Genomic DNA, 14,732 nt, shown 5'->3' on the forward strand with positions numbered 1-14,732 from the left:
CAACAAGCTGAATTTATGTCACATATGTCTTCCTACATCTGCCAGTGGTAAAACAAAGGCTCTTCCTGGTTTTGAGAGCCATTTATTAACATCCGAGTAACAAGTAGGCAGGAAAAAGTCACAGTGAAACAATTAAGCGCAATTATCACATTGTTGAGTTTTGAGAGGCATTTCAGCTGCAGGTAATTGATTTTAAGCCAGCTGTGAATCAAATAGATGTACTTGTGACTTGCTAAACATGTCTAGTACTTCCAACAAGCCAGCTCCAGCAATGCAAAACGCTGCTTCAGAAATTCCCAAAAATGAAAAGAAAGGTAAACTCTAAGAGTTGTTTGTTTGCTTGTTAATTTCATTTTTGTCTGGTAGGCAATGATGTTACCCAGTGTTCAGAATTCAAAATGTTAAAGTGCATATTAATCACCTGAACATTAAAATGAGGATTCTGATTCAGTAAATTTGGAGTGAGGTCTGAGATTCTGCTCTTCCACCAACTCCCAGGCATTGCTGGTTCTCTGGTTTCTGGACGACATTTACAACAGCAAAGATGTAGAGAAGAGGACTATAACTCAAACTGGTACAATTTCAATCCTTATATCAGACTCTGAGTTCTCTGTGGGGTTATAACCTCTTTCTGCAAACATATTTCCAGCTGCTTCAACTGTAATCTGTGCCATTTTCATTAAAAAGTACAGAAAAGTATAACAATTTGATGTCTTTCTCCATTGTTAGGAAAACAACAGAAGAGAAAATTCAAAAGTATCTTCCTATACAAAGGACAACAGTTGATAGTAATTGAATTAGTTTTCTGGGGCTTCCATAATAAAGTTATCATAGATGGGGTGGCCTGAGTACTGGAAATGCATTATCTTATAGTTCCAGAGGCCAGAAACCCAAAAATGAGGTGTTGGCAGGCTTAATTCCTTCTGTGAGTTATATGGGAAGAATTTTCCAGGCCTCTCTTCATGGCTTATAGATGGCTGTCTTCTTTCTATATTTTTTCACATCTCTTCTTCCATGTATATCTTTGTATATCTTGTATATGAAATTTCCCCTTTAATTAAGGATACCAGTATTTGGTTTGAGGCCCATCTTAATGACCTCACCTTAATTTGATTACCTCTGTAAAGGCTCTGTCACCAAACAAGGCTACATTTTAAAGTGCTGGGGCATAGGACTTCAATATATGAAATTTGAGGTGAACACAATTCAACCCATAACAGTAACTTTCCCTTAACTGATTTTTTCTGCCCAAATCTTCAAGTTGTAGAATGGGGAAATTATACTATTGAAACAATGTCATGGAGTAGGCATGGACAGAAATAGCAGGCAGCACTTCCCCAGCTGATAATTTCATAGATGTATATTATTTGGAGCAAATGTTGGAAAAAACTTCCCGTTTAGTGTCTGGAAAGACAGGCAAATTAAGTGCATGAAAGTATAAACATCAAGCCTCCATGACTCACTAGGTTTATGACTTTTCACTCATTATTTAAACTCCTTAAACAAATTATTTAGCTGTAAAACGGGGTAAAATATTTTCTCATACAATAGTTGATCATTAAATTATCTTGTGTGGTAGACTGGAGTGTTGTCCTTAGTCATAAGTCAGGGTTTTGCCAGGACAAAGAAACCAAATCAGTAATTTGAACAGGGAAATTTTAATATAAATAATTATAAACTAGTAAAAGAGTGGTTAACTATGAAAAAAAGATTAAAAAAAAAAACTCTAAGGGGCACACAAGGAGCAAATGCAGGAGTATTTACTACTTTTAAGGTTGGGGAGAATGAACAAGAAAGGAACAAGCTACTTAGAAGAGTCCCCTCCCTCAAGTCTGAGATTCACATGCTTTGGAGAGGGTATGGCCCCTCGACCACGGGAACAGGCACCCTGTTGGAGGTGAAGAAGTTGCCCTGGCTCTGATCAGAAGCTGATGTGGAGAGAAACTTGCTGGAGGGGGGAGACTGCAGCTGACCTGTGGGCCTCTGATGTCAATGCAGCCGTGCCTCCCACACACCGATCCTAGTTTGCTACCCCGAAGAAACAGCTCAGTGGAACCAGGATAGGTTTGCCAGAAGAAATACAGGACATCCCGTGATATTTAAATTTCAGATAAACAATGAATAACATTTTAGTATGAGTATACCCCTTGCAATATTTGGAACATCTTTACTGCAAAAAATAAATCATTTGTTTTTTATCTGAAATTCGAATTTGTCGAGCATCCTTTATTTTGTTTGCTAAATCTGGCCACCTTAACCAGGAAGGAGAACCTTTTGCTCTTGTTATCATTTTGCAGTATCTCTCCAGCATGCTTTATCAACCAAGCTTAACACTGAGCCTACTGTACACTGTAAACAGATGTTTACAGGATTCTGGTCCAGTATCACAAAGTCAGTCAACAAAATGCAGATCTGGAGCTGAGTCAACACACTGATAATAGGCATGTCAATAACTCCCTTCTCCCAAACTTTCTGTTAAAGGGATATAAAGTCCTTGGTGATTAAAATTGTAATTTGCAGATTCACCTCACCGTTGAATAGTGTACATCTCACGCCACTGATGTTGGGTTTGTTCATGTGATGTGCATTAGCCAATGGAACTCGAGCAGATGTGATGTATGCGTCATTAGAGCAAAAGCTTTAAGAAGCCTTCTGAGTTTCCATGAGGAAACTCATGATTATTCCCTCTGCCAGAAAACTAATACATCTCAAATTGTGACTGCTTCTTGAGCTTGGATCCCCAAATGTGAAAAACCTTGCAGCAGAGTTTCAGCATCTCACCCACAACTGATGACAAGAGATGTGAGGGAAAAGACGTATTTTTAAAAGCAACTGAGTTTTTTTTTTTAACTACAGCAAAGCTGAGTAATACATGTAATATATATAAAGCAGTGGTTATACCAGCATATTGTTTAGCTTTGTATAAAAGTAACAAGATGGCATATAGCAAATAAGATGTATTTTGAAAGTAGGTTTGCTTTCTAAACAAAGTTTTATGATATGAAATCAATGTCACTGTAGTAAAACATCCTCAAGATAAGGATACTGAATACTGAAGGATACTGATACTGAAGGATACTGATAACACTGAAGCAGGAGTGGCATTGTCAGACCATGCTGAAGGCAGACTACTCTTATGCAATGTTCAAAGAACTTCTTCTGTGAACGGTCAAACAGCAAATACTTTAGGCTTTGCAGGACATACGGCGTCTGCTGCAATTACTAAACTTGACTGTAGTTGTGTGAAAAGAGCCATGAACACCATGGATATGAATCAGTGTGTCTGTGTTCCAGTAACATTTTATTTTTGAAAACAGGAGATGAGCAGGATCTGACCTACAGGTCATACTTTGCTGACTACTGCTCTGGTTGAAATGTTCCATTGTTATCCCTTGACAAGCATTTCTCCACATGAAAGCCAAGTTGATCTATTTCAAATATAAAACAATTCACATTGTTACCCTGATTAATGACATCCAGCGTTTCCCCAACATACTTAGGATAAAATATATACTTTGTACCATGGCATCTGAGACCTCTAAGACCTCTAAGACTCTGTACCATGACCTCTACGTTGCTGGTGCTGGGTTACTTTTTCTAGTCCATCACGAATGTCACTCTGCAATAAACTGCTTAGACACCATTTCTGATCATTGTGGTCTCTTGTTGGAGGCACCATGGTGGACATCAGCTCTTCCTGGCCCTGACTGAATTCACACAGGTGCAACTTGACAGCAACCTCTTCCCCTCAACGTGCCCCACACCTCCTGCCCCAGAGCATCTCTATTAATGCTGAGGTGTGACAAAAAGAAGACTTCCTCTTTGTCCAAAGCATGTACACTACAGAAGTTCAGGGGATTAATACTCTGTGGTGCAAACACCCTTGATCAATTGGCAAGGGTGGTTGATGGGTAATTTTTTTCCCTTTTTCTCCTTGAGTCCTGGCTTTTCAGATGATTTCTCAGAAGATGGTTCTTTAAGGTCAAGCAGTCACTCTGAACAGTCAGCTTGATTCCACGTCCTCCTATTGGCTCTCCTGCCCAAGCTTCACTCCCCTTGCGCCTCACTTCTCTCCCCAGGCTTTCACTTCCCAACAGACGTGTGCACACAGCTTTTGGCTCTGGGCCTGATATTTGGAAGCAAAAACTGAGGCTCTCCATCTCACTCACCATTTTTTAGCCACCACTGCCCTGTTGTTTGTAGTTGGAACTTTCAAGCTTGGTCCTATCCTAGGGTATTTGCACTGGCTGCTTCTTCTCCTCCCAGATCTTTGCTTGAATGGTTATTTCATGTCACTCAGACTTCAGCTCAAACAGCACCGCCTCAGAAAAGCTTCCCCTGATGAGGAAATCTACACAACCACCCTGCCACTCTGTGCTGAGTGCTCCAGTTGAATTGTTTTCATACCATTTATAAATCTATGAAATACTTCTCGTTGCTGCAGTTTGCTTGCTTTGTTTATTATTTCTGTCTCCTCACTGCTTCTAGTCAACTCCCAGTATAACGTAAACTCCATAAGACTGGAACTCCTTCAAGATTTGCAGATATATACTACTCTATAGAAAATAGATAAACAACAAGGATATACTGTATAGAAGGGATTACATTCAATATCCTGCAGTAACCTATAATGAAAAAGGATATGAAAACACATATGAGTATATACATGTATGACTGAAACATTATGCTGTACACCAGAAATTGACACAACATTGTAAACTGACTATATCTCAATTTAAAAAAAAAAAAAGGACTGGAACCCTTTTTCTCAATGTTTACTGATGCATCCCTGAATCTAGAACAGTATTTGGCACCTAAAAGGAACACAGTACATATTATTTAATGAATAAGTATGAATCCAACTAGGGAGAAGGGCTGTGACCTGAAACCCTGCTTCACCAGAAACTGTGAGAATCATTGTCAAAGAAGAATGTTAAATGGGTAGGAAAGGAAGCTCATCTTTGGAAAGCAGATCCATTGTCTCTTGCCTCATGTCTCACAGGTACCTAGACCTGCACTGAGTCCCCCCAAATTCCCAGAGAACATTTAGAACACTAAATGACACGAAGAAGTTTAACAATGGCTTTAGGAATTTGAGTCATCAATTGCATTATCTAGCTGATAATCTTCCCAAGAGAAGGCTAATCAACTTGTTAACTCTTGTGAACTGGAGCAAATACATGAATGCAGAAGGCAGGAGAAGCAGCTTAAAATGTTATGTGTTAAAGTTTCCTGAATGATCAATACAGCCTGAGTCACACCTGGTGATATTGGATAGATGGCTGTGAAATAAACCCAAGCATTTGATCACTCCTGCGGAATCACTGTAGGAACCTAGTGCAATGCAAAGTGCATTTTTCTCTCAGGCTGATGAGAGCTGAGCTATGAGCATGTGCTTGTTACAGCTTTGAGAAGTGAAGTTTTAGAAGCATCGGGACAATTAGCTGCAACCCAGAATGACATAAGCAAACTTTCCCCCAAATATGCTGCATGTCCCCATACATTATTCAAGGCTTAGGTAGTGCAGAGTGAGATACAGCACAGACTACCTACAACTTCCTGAATCTAACAAAATAAAAATCCAGGAAATATCAAAATCTTTAAATATTGACTCATTTTTAAATGGTTTATATGCTTTTTTATTGAAGTATAGTCCATTACAATGTGTCAATTTCTGGTGTACAGCACAATGTCCCAGTCATGCATATATATACATGTACTTGTTTTCATATTTTTTTCATTAAAGGTCATTACAAGATATTAAACATAGTTCCCTGTGCTATACAGAAGAAACTTTTTAAAATCTATTTTTATATATAGTGGCTAACATTTGTAAATCTCAAACTCCCAAATTTGTCCCTTCCCCGCCCTTTCCCTGGTAACCATAAGATTGTTTACTACGTCTGAGAGTCTGTTTCTGTTTTGTAGATGAGTTCATAGTGTCCCCTTTTTTTTTTAATGGTTTATATTTTAACACTGGAGAAATGTCACAGGGAGTCTGGCCAATTTTCAGTGTGATTATTCCTTTACTTTCTCATTTCTATCATATTATATTATCTTTATCACATAATTGGCTTCAAGTTTAATATTGTGTCTGGTAGACAGCAGTCACTCAATAAATGTTTCCAAAGTCAGGAATTTCTCATCCAGCCTTGGCTTTGGTGTACACTGTTGTCAAGGGACACTTGGGAGATTGGCACGCTAATCCCCCCCCCCCATATTATCATCTTTATGTAGCAGGATACTATTTGAACTCCATTCTAAAGACAAACAAATGATTCCCTATAGCAAGGAACAAGCACATGACTATTTATGCACCAGAACAGAAGCTTCTTGATTGCAGCTGTTACTATGAATTTTAAATGCCCCGAGATACTGAAAAGTCCTCCTTATTGCATACTGAGGCTCAAGTCCATCTGTTCTCGAAGATAATAGCAACCTGACCTAAATCAACACCCATTCTTTCTAGATGAGCCATACACAGGACATGAATCCATTGGAGAAATCCTGGGGACCATCCTTAGAATAGACATTTTTTTCCTCCTCTCCCTACTTTTTCAGACATCATTTGAATAGAAAGAAATAAAAGGCCATTACAGTATGCAGGTAGCATCATCTGTAACGAAAAGACTGTTTAAGTCCTGAAAAGAGGGGAGAGGTGATTTCTTAGCTTAGAGTTTTCACTTCTGCTAGCACTGAGGACGGGAAAAAACTCAGAAGAAGAATTGAAGAAAAGCCCGCTTTTCCCTGATATTTGCCCTAATCTGAGTGTAAAGATTCAAAAGAATCAGAGAGAAAGGGGAATGAATCATTCATAAGGCCCTTAAAAATTTCAACCAACTCTACTGAGAGGGAGGAAAATGTTATCTGAACATAAAGCTCTTGAAGGAAACTTGGCTGAGCTGTAAGGACCCAGCACAGAGTGCCCAAGCAAGAGCCCGAGAGGGTCTCGCACTAGGAGTGAGGACAGTACTCCTGGAGAACGTAGGCAGCATTCCTGGGTGTCACATCTCCTCTGAGAATCTCATATTCACCCTTAATGCAGAGCCTTCACTTCTGTCACGGCCATGAACACCATGTGCCTAGTTCAAATAATAGTTAAAGCTTACCCTCAGCTAGTTAAATACACCTTATAATGAAAACCCTGTGTCACTGTGGAGATCCAGTGCATTTTCCTAGTCACTGAGATCAGTAGAGAAATTTAATCCATTCCTAAATAATGAATCAACTTTTTATGACCTTTGTAACCTCATTGTAACACATTGTAATTCAAGGCTATTACACTGCATTTATCTTTAATGAATAATAAATGGTACATTGGTATTGACTGAATAAGCAATTATTCCATCAGCAGCAGAACACAGAAATATTTTTAATTATTAATAAACCACAAGCTTTGCTTGTCAGGGACAATCATCTTTTGGTAGGAATAACTTATTCTCCTTTCTATTATTATAGACAAGTGGAATCAAATGTCATTTCAAGCCACTTCTGGTCTTTCTCAAAAATAGGACTGACAACTTCTAGCTGTGATTATTACCAGATGTAATGGGCAATAGGTTTTGCAGAAGAACAAAAAATATGAAAAAATAAAGTCAACTCATGTGAAAACTCAAGAAAGAAGGTTGAAACAAAATTATGTCCTCAAACTTCCCTATGCTGATTTAAAAGGACAGATGTAGAAAAAGTACTTGTGAAATGTAGGCCAAATACATAAAATTGCTAAGACTTTAAAGAATAAACTTATACTATGCATAGAAGAATTTATCCTTATCAAAAGGGAGAGAGGATATTTACATACAGAGAAAGAGAGAGAACTTGAAACTATGTGTGGAACAGAGTGGCAAGCTTTGAAATGAATGTAAGAAGAGAGAAAATATGAAAATAAAACATTGGAAAAGTAAGATAAAAGTAACTCAACCAAACAGAACATAAGGACAACAATTTCCTAAGGTAACTGCCACATAATTCAGATATAGTAATGGGGTGGGCAGTTATAGATATATTTATTTGACACATATTTATTAAATTACATTGGATTTTTAGGATCTTAGAGATAAAATGCATTATGTTAGGTATGAATTCTATAATCTATAAAAATGAAGCAGACAAGGAATTGGTCCTCAAAAATTTTATAGTATTTTGGAAAGGAAAAAAGTGCAAATGTCATCTAAAGTATGAAATACATCATTAAGTGAAATCAGCATGTTTTATTTATATTTGCATCTCTGACATTTAACACAATGCCTGGCACACAGTAAGAAAAATATAAATTAATTCATTCAAGAAGAATTTACTTAGTATTTACTATATGTTTCATCAAAATATCAGACATGCAGAGATAAATAAAACATTATCCTTGTCCAACTCACAGTTTAACACAGAAGTGAGATAGTAAACATTTGTTTAATTAAATTTTAAAATGTATGGTCAGTCAGAGCCCATCAGGAAACCTGTATCTGGAGAATTCTAAAATGGAAAATATCACAAGAGTCATGGGAGGTTGTAGGGAAATAGTATAATGACTGTATAATCACACTTCATCATTAATCAACAGGTGGTTTAACTCCAAAGAGCATAAAACCTAAGAAGGCTTTAAAAATGGGGGTTTCTTCTCATCTAACAAAACATTGGGAGGTTGACAATTGCTTGTAAAGTTCCTCAACAAAGTTCCTCTCATGATTGCAGCAGTATCATCTGAACCTTTCATCCTCATACTGTATTCAAAGACAGGAAGCAAGGAAGCCTTCAAAATGCAGAGAGTGCCACCTCTTTCTCACCTTCTTGAGGAAAAGTCTTTCCTAAGGGACAACCCCATTAGACAGCTATAGTGTCTCATTTGTTAGAATGGCTATGTGTCTATCTTTAGATCAATAACCTAGCCCACCTCTTCTGAGAAAAAAAAAATCAGGTTACTGTTTTAAGGAAGAAGACAAGGGAGAATTTGGGGGGACAAGAAACAATGAGTATCTTCCATGAGTCTTTACTAAATGGAAGAGGTGCTGTGCCCAAAGCAAATGAGGCTGTACATGTCTGATAAACAACTTGAAAATGGCAGGTGTAAATGACAAGGATGGGGCATCCTACCATAATAGACAGGTGGTCCAGAAGCAGAAGGCATCTGCAATTTGAAGAATTTTCAATTATATCCATACAGAAAGGGAAAATGAGAACAGGACAGGAAAGCACTAGGGAAGGTGGTGTACTTTAAGTCACTAGTATTTACTATCTATTATTACCTGTAAAGACTTTCCATCGCTTATTTCAATCCCACATATTTCCCTCCTTAAAAAGGCACTTTCTCCTATTTCACTATATTGTCACTTACAGGTATCCTGCAATAAAGACACTCTCCCCAGTATAAGGATCAAGAATATGCAACTCAGAGCAGTGCTTCTAAACTTAATGCACAAAAAACCACCTGCAGATCTTGTTAATATTCAGATTCTGATTCAGCAGGTCTGAGATTGGGTCTTAGAATATGCATTTCTAATGCACTTTCAAATATATTGAGGCTACTGGCCCAAGGACTACAGTGTGAATATAATATATATTAAGAGGAAGATCCACAAATCACTCTCAGGCATTCTGATAATATGTATTATGTGTTCCCCACAGCAAATAACCATTCAGTTCACTTAATTTTACATACCACAAAACTCCATGAAAATAATGATTCTACTATTACTTTCTTAAACTCTACTTCATTATGAGTATAATTGGGCATGGAAGTATGAGCAGAGCATATCCCTTACATATTAAAAGCTTAGATATTTTATATACGTATGTTTGTAGATAATAGATTACATATGCTATGTATAATTATATATAAATGTTATATGCAGATTCCTCTTTCATAGATAAAGTGAGATTTAATTTAAAGTTCATTGTCAGATAAGCATGAGACTACGGATGCTTCTAATATTTCCCCCTGGTTTTGATTCTCAGACTTGACCTACGCTTAGACAGCAGAAAGTTATATCAGCAGTTGCAGTCTCAAAAGTGCCACTCTCCTATTCATTCCAAAGTGCAATTTAGTGCTACAATTGCTGACTTTACCTACAAAATACACTGTGCTCCTGCTAGCATTGCAAATTCTGAAGAGCAATGGGCTGGTTATAGTGAACTCTATTCTGTGTTAGAATTGTCAGCACAGTTTTGATGGCTGAATCTCTGCACCTTGACCAAAGGTACCTTACTGGCCAGCTTTACTGTGAAGTAGGGAACCATGAAGCTTAGGAACACTAATTTTGGGATTGCAAACTCAGCCCATTAAGGGTGGACTGATGCTTTTGCTTAGATATAGACAAAGCCAATGTCATTATTTTTATTTGGGACTTCTTAAAGCCAGAAAATGTACTTAAAAGCACATTTTAAACAGTCATCAGTCAAAATCTTTGTTTCTCACAATTTAGTGTAAATAAATTAGTACATCCTTTTTATGCACTATTAATTTAACTAATTGTATAAGATTAGATAATTGGTTCAGACTCTAGCTCATGGTTCAGAAAGATACAAAATGATCTCAAAGTGTTATGTACTTTGTATACCTTTATATAATAAACAAAGAGGACTAAGCATTGATTTTAGCACAGCAAGTTTTACTAATATTCAATCATTCTAAAATTAATCATTTTGAAGGCTATCAAGATAATGCCAGAACACTTTACTTTTATTCTAATTTTCAGACTTCTATTTTCTAAATAAAACTGACTTAGCTATCAAAGTGAGAATCTTCTAGTTCTGCCACTCTGTGTCCACTGCTAGATGGTACATTATTTCAGAGATGAGGCCATGCCACATTCTCCCAGTATAAACCTGGATTCACTCTTGCTAGACGTGTTTTTCTTATCTTTTTTTTTTAACATGTTCAAGTTAACCTTTTTCTTTCGATATAGTTGTATATCAAAGTCAAAAATCTACCCATTCAAGTATGCTTAACTAATTTTTGACAAAAGTGCAAAACCAATTCGATAGAGGAATAATAGCCTTTTCAACAAATGATCAAGGAGAAATTAGCACTCATTGCCAAAATATTTCCTTCAAACAACAGCAATAACCAAAAAACCCAACTTAAATATCATACTTACAAAAATTTAGTCACAATGGAAAGTGTATTTAATGTAAAGTGCAAAATTCTAAAAGTTTCCGGAAAAAACTGAAAAAAATTTGGATCTAGGGCCAAGCAAAAAAATAGTTTAGACTTGACACCAAAACTATAATTCATAAAAGAAAAAAATGATAAATTGGGTGATCAAAATTAAAACCTTTGCTTTGTGACCTACTCCTATGAAAGATGAAAAGAAAAGTTGTAGCCACAGAGAAAATAGTTGAAAACTGCGTATCTAACAAAAAGCTGGAATATAAACCACATAAAGAATTCTCAGAACTTAAGAGTAAAAAATAGCAAACAATCCCATCAGAAAATGTGCAAAAGACACAGACATACAAGTCACCAACTCACCAGAGAATGTAGAGATGGCACAAATTACATGAAAAAAATGCTCAACATCATCAGCTATTAGGGAAATGCAAATTAAAATCCCAACAGGTATTATCAAATACGTATCAGCATGGCTAAAGTTAAAAAAAAATACAACACCAAATGCTAGTGAGAATGCAAAGAAACTGGTACTGATACACTGCTGATGGGAATGTAAAACTGTAACATCCCATCAGCAATGGTATTAGTCAGCTCGGGCTGCCATAACAGAATGCCATCATAGACTGGATAGTTTAAAGAACAGAAATTTATTTCTCATAATTCTGGAGGCTGGGAAGTGCAGATCAAGGTACTGACTGACTCCGTTTCTGGTGAGAGCTCTTTTGTTGGCTTGCAGATAGCCACCATTTCAGTGGAGAGAGAGCTCTTGTGTCTCTTCCTCTTCTTTTAAGAACACCTGCTTCATAGGATTAGGCCTCCACTCTTATGACTTCATCTACCCTTTATCACCTCTTCATAGTCTTTTTCTCCAAACACAGTCACTTTGAAGATTAGGGTTTCAACATACGAATTTTAAGAGGACACATTCAGACAGTATGCAAAGCAGTTGGCAGTTTCTGTAAAAACTAAACATGCAATTGGCATAAAATCCAACAGTTAACACATATGGGCATATATTTCAGAGACATGAAAACTTATATTCTACAAAAACCTACACATAAATGTTCATAGCTTCTTTATTCATAATAGCCCCAAACTGGAAACAATTCAGAAGTCTTTAGGGGAAAGAACTCAATGACCTGTGGTAATCCACACCAGAGTAATACACACTCAGCAATGTATAGGGACAAACTCTCAATACACGTAACAACTTGTATGAGTCTCAAAATTATTGGAGGGGGGAGCTAATTCCAAGGTTACACACTACATGATACCAATTATATAACATTCTTGAAATGACAAAATTGTAGAAATGGGAAACAGATGAGAGGGGTTGCCTTATATTATAAGGAAGAAAGGAGTGAAGTGGTTACTGCTATTAAGAGGCAGGCAACACAGAGAATCCTTTTTCAAAATCGTCCTCATTATTCTAGTCTCTTTGCCTTTTCATATAAACTTTACAGTAATCTAGTCTACATCTGCAAAGTATCTTGCTGGGATTTTGGTAAGAATTGTGTTAAACCCATATATTAATTTGGGGAGAACAACATGTTTTCTATGTTGAGTCTTCCAACCCATGAATGTGGTATGTCTCTCCATGTCTTTAGATCTTCTCAATTCATTTCATCAGCATTGCAGCATACAAATTCTGCGCATGTTTTCTTATGTTTATAACTATGTTTTTCATTTTTGTCACTCATTGTAAATGGCACGGGTTTTTAATTTGGGTGTTCATGTGCTCGTTGCTAGTATATAGAAATACATTTTCTTTCTGTATGTTTATCTTATATTCGATGGTCTTGCTAAACTCAGTTTTGATTTCCTTTTGCTTCATTGCACTGACCAGAACTTCCAGCCCTATGTTGAACAAGAGCAGTGAAATCAGACATCTTTGCTTCGTTTCTAATCTTAGGGGAAAGAATTCCATCTTTTGCCATTAAGTATTATGTTAATTATCATGTTAACTATAGTCCTTTTTTTTTTTAAACAACTTTATTGTGGTATAATTTCTGTACAGGGTTTTAAGGTGTTTTTTAACAAGTTGTGGAAGTTCTCCTCTATTCCATTTTTCTGAGAGTTTTTATCATGAATGAGTGCTGAATTTTGTTAAATATTGTTTCTGCATTGAATGATACAATTGTGTGATCTTCCTTCTTTAGCCTACTAATATGATAGACTACATTAACTGATTTTTCAATATTGAGCCAGCCTTGAATCCCTGTAATAAACTCCACTTGGCCGAGGTGTATAATTCTTTTTCCATTGATAAATTCACTGCAAATATTTTGTTAAAATTTTTTTCAACTATATTTGCAATGATATTAGGCTCTAGCTTTTCTTTCTTGCACTTTTTGGCCCTGATTTAGTATTAACAACTTTACACAATGAACTGGGAAATATTTCTTCCTTTCTGATTTTTTTTGTGAAATATATTGTGTAGAATCAGTGTTAATGCTTTTAAGTTTTAAACAATTCTCCAGTGGAATGATCAAGGCTTAGACATTACTTTTATGGCATTTTTTTTAATTACATAGTTTCTGTAATAGTTGTAAGGCTTTTAGAATCACCTGCTTCATATTAAGTGAGTTGTGGTAGTTTGTACCTTTCAATAAATTGTCCCGTTTCATGTAAGTTGTCAATTTTAGTGCATAGAGTTGTTCGTAGTTTTCCCTCATTATTTTTTGATGCTTGCAGGGTCTATACTGATACAGTTTGTTTCATTCCTGATATTGGTAATTTATATTTTCAATTGTTTATTTTTCCTGTTAGTCTTTCCATTTTATTCGGTTTTTTTTCCCCAGTAAACCAGCATTTTGCTTCATTGACTTTCTGTACTGTTTTTTGTTCAGCTTGCTTGATTTTTTTGTAGATTTAAAAAATTGTGGTAAAATATACATAAAATTTTCCATTTTAACCATTTTTAATTACAGTCCGGTAACATTAAATACAGTAACATCACCACCATCTATTTCCAGAACTTTTTCCTCCTCTCAAATTAAAACTCAACAGTGATTAAACAGTAACTCCCCATTTCCCCTTCCCCAGCTTCTGGCAACCATCATATTACTTTCCATTTCATCTATACTCTACATATCTCGTGTAACTGGAAACATGAAAATAGTTATCCCTTTTTGGACTGGCATCTTTCACTTAGCATAATGTCTTCAAGGTTCATCCATATTTAGCCTGTGTTGGAATTTTACAGTTACTTCATTTATACTCTTATTTTTATTACTTCTTTCTTTCTGCTTGCTTTGTGTCTTCTTCTTTTTCTAGGTTCTGGAAATGGAAGCTTAGATTACTGATTTGAGTCTTTTTCTCTCTTTTAATGTAAGCATCTAGAGCTGTGTATTTCCCTCTCTTCCCTGATTCGCTGTGCTCCACAAATTTTGGTATGTTGTACCTTCATTTGCATTGATTTTAATGTATTTTTAAAAATTATTTCTTGACACTTTCTGTGTTGACCCATGGATTATTTAGAAGTGCATTGTTTAGCTTCTAACTATTGAACATTTTTGTTATTTTATGTTATTGATTTCAAGTTTAACTCCTTTGTGGTCAGAGAACACAATGAGAATTTTTTAGAACTTCATATTGGTTTTCTATAGTGTTTTTGAGCACCTGTTTT

The sequence above is a fragment of the Camelus ferus genome, chromosome 10 (assembly GCF_009834535.1).
Source record: "Camelus ferus isolate YT-003-E chromosome 10, BCGSAC_Cfer_1.0, whole genome shotgun sequence".
Lineage (NCBI taxonomy): Eukaryota > Metazoa > Chordata > Mammalia > Artiodactyla > Camelidae > Camelus > Camelus ferus.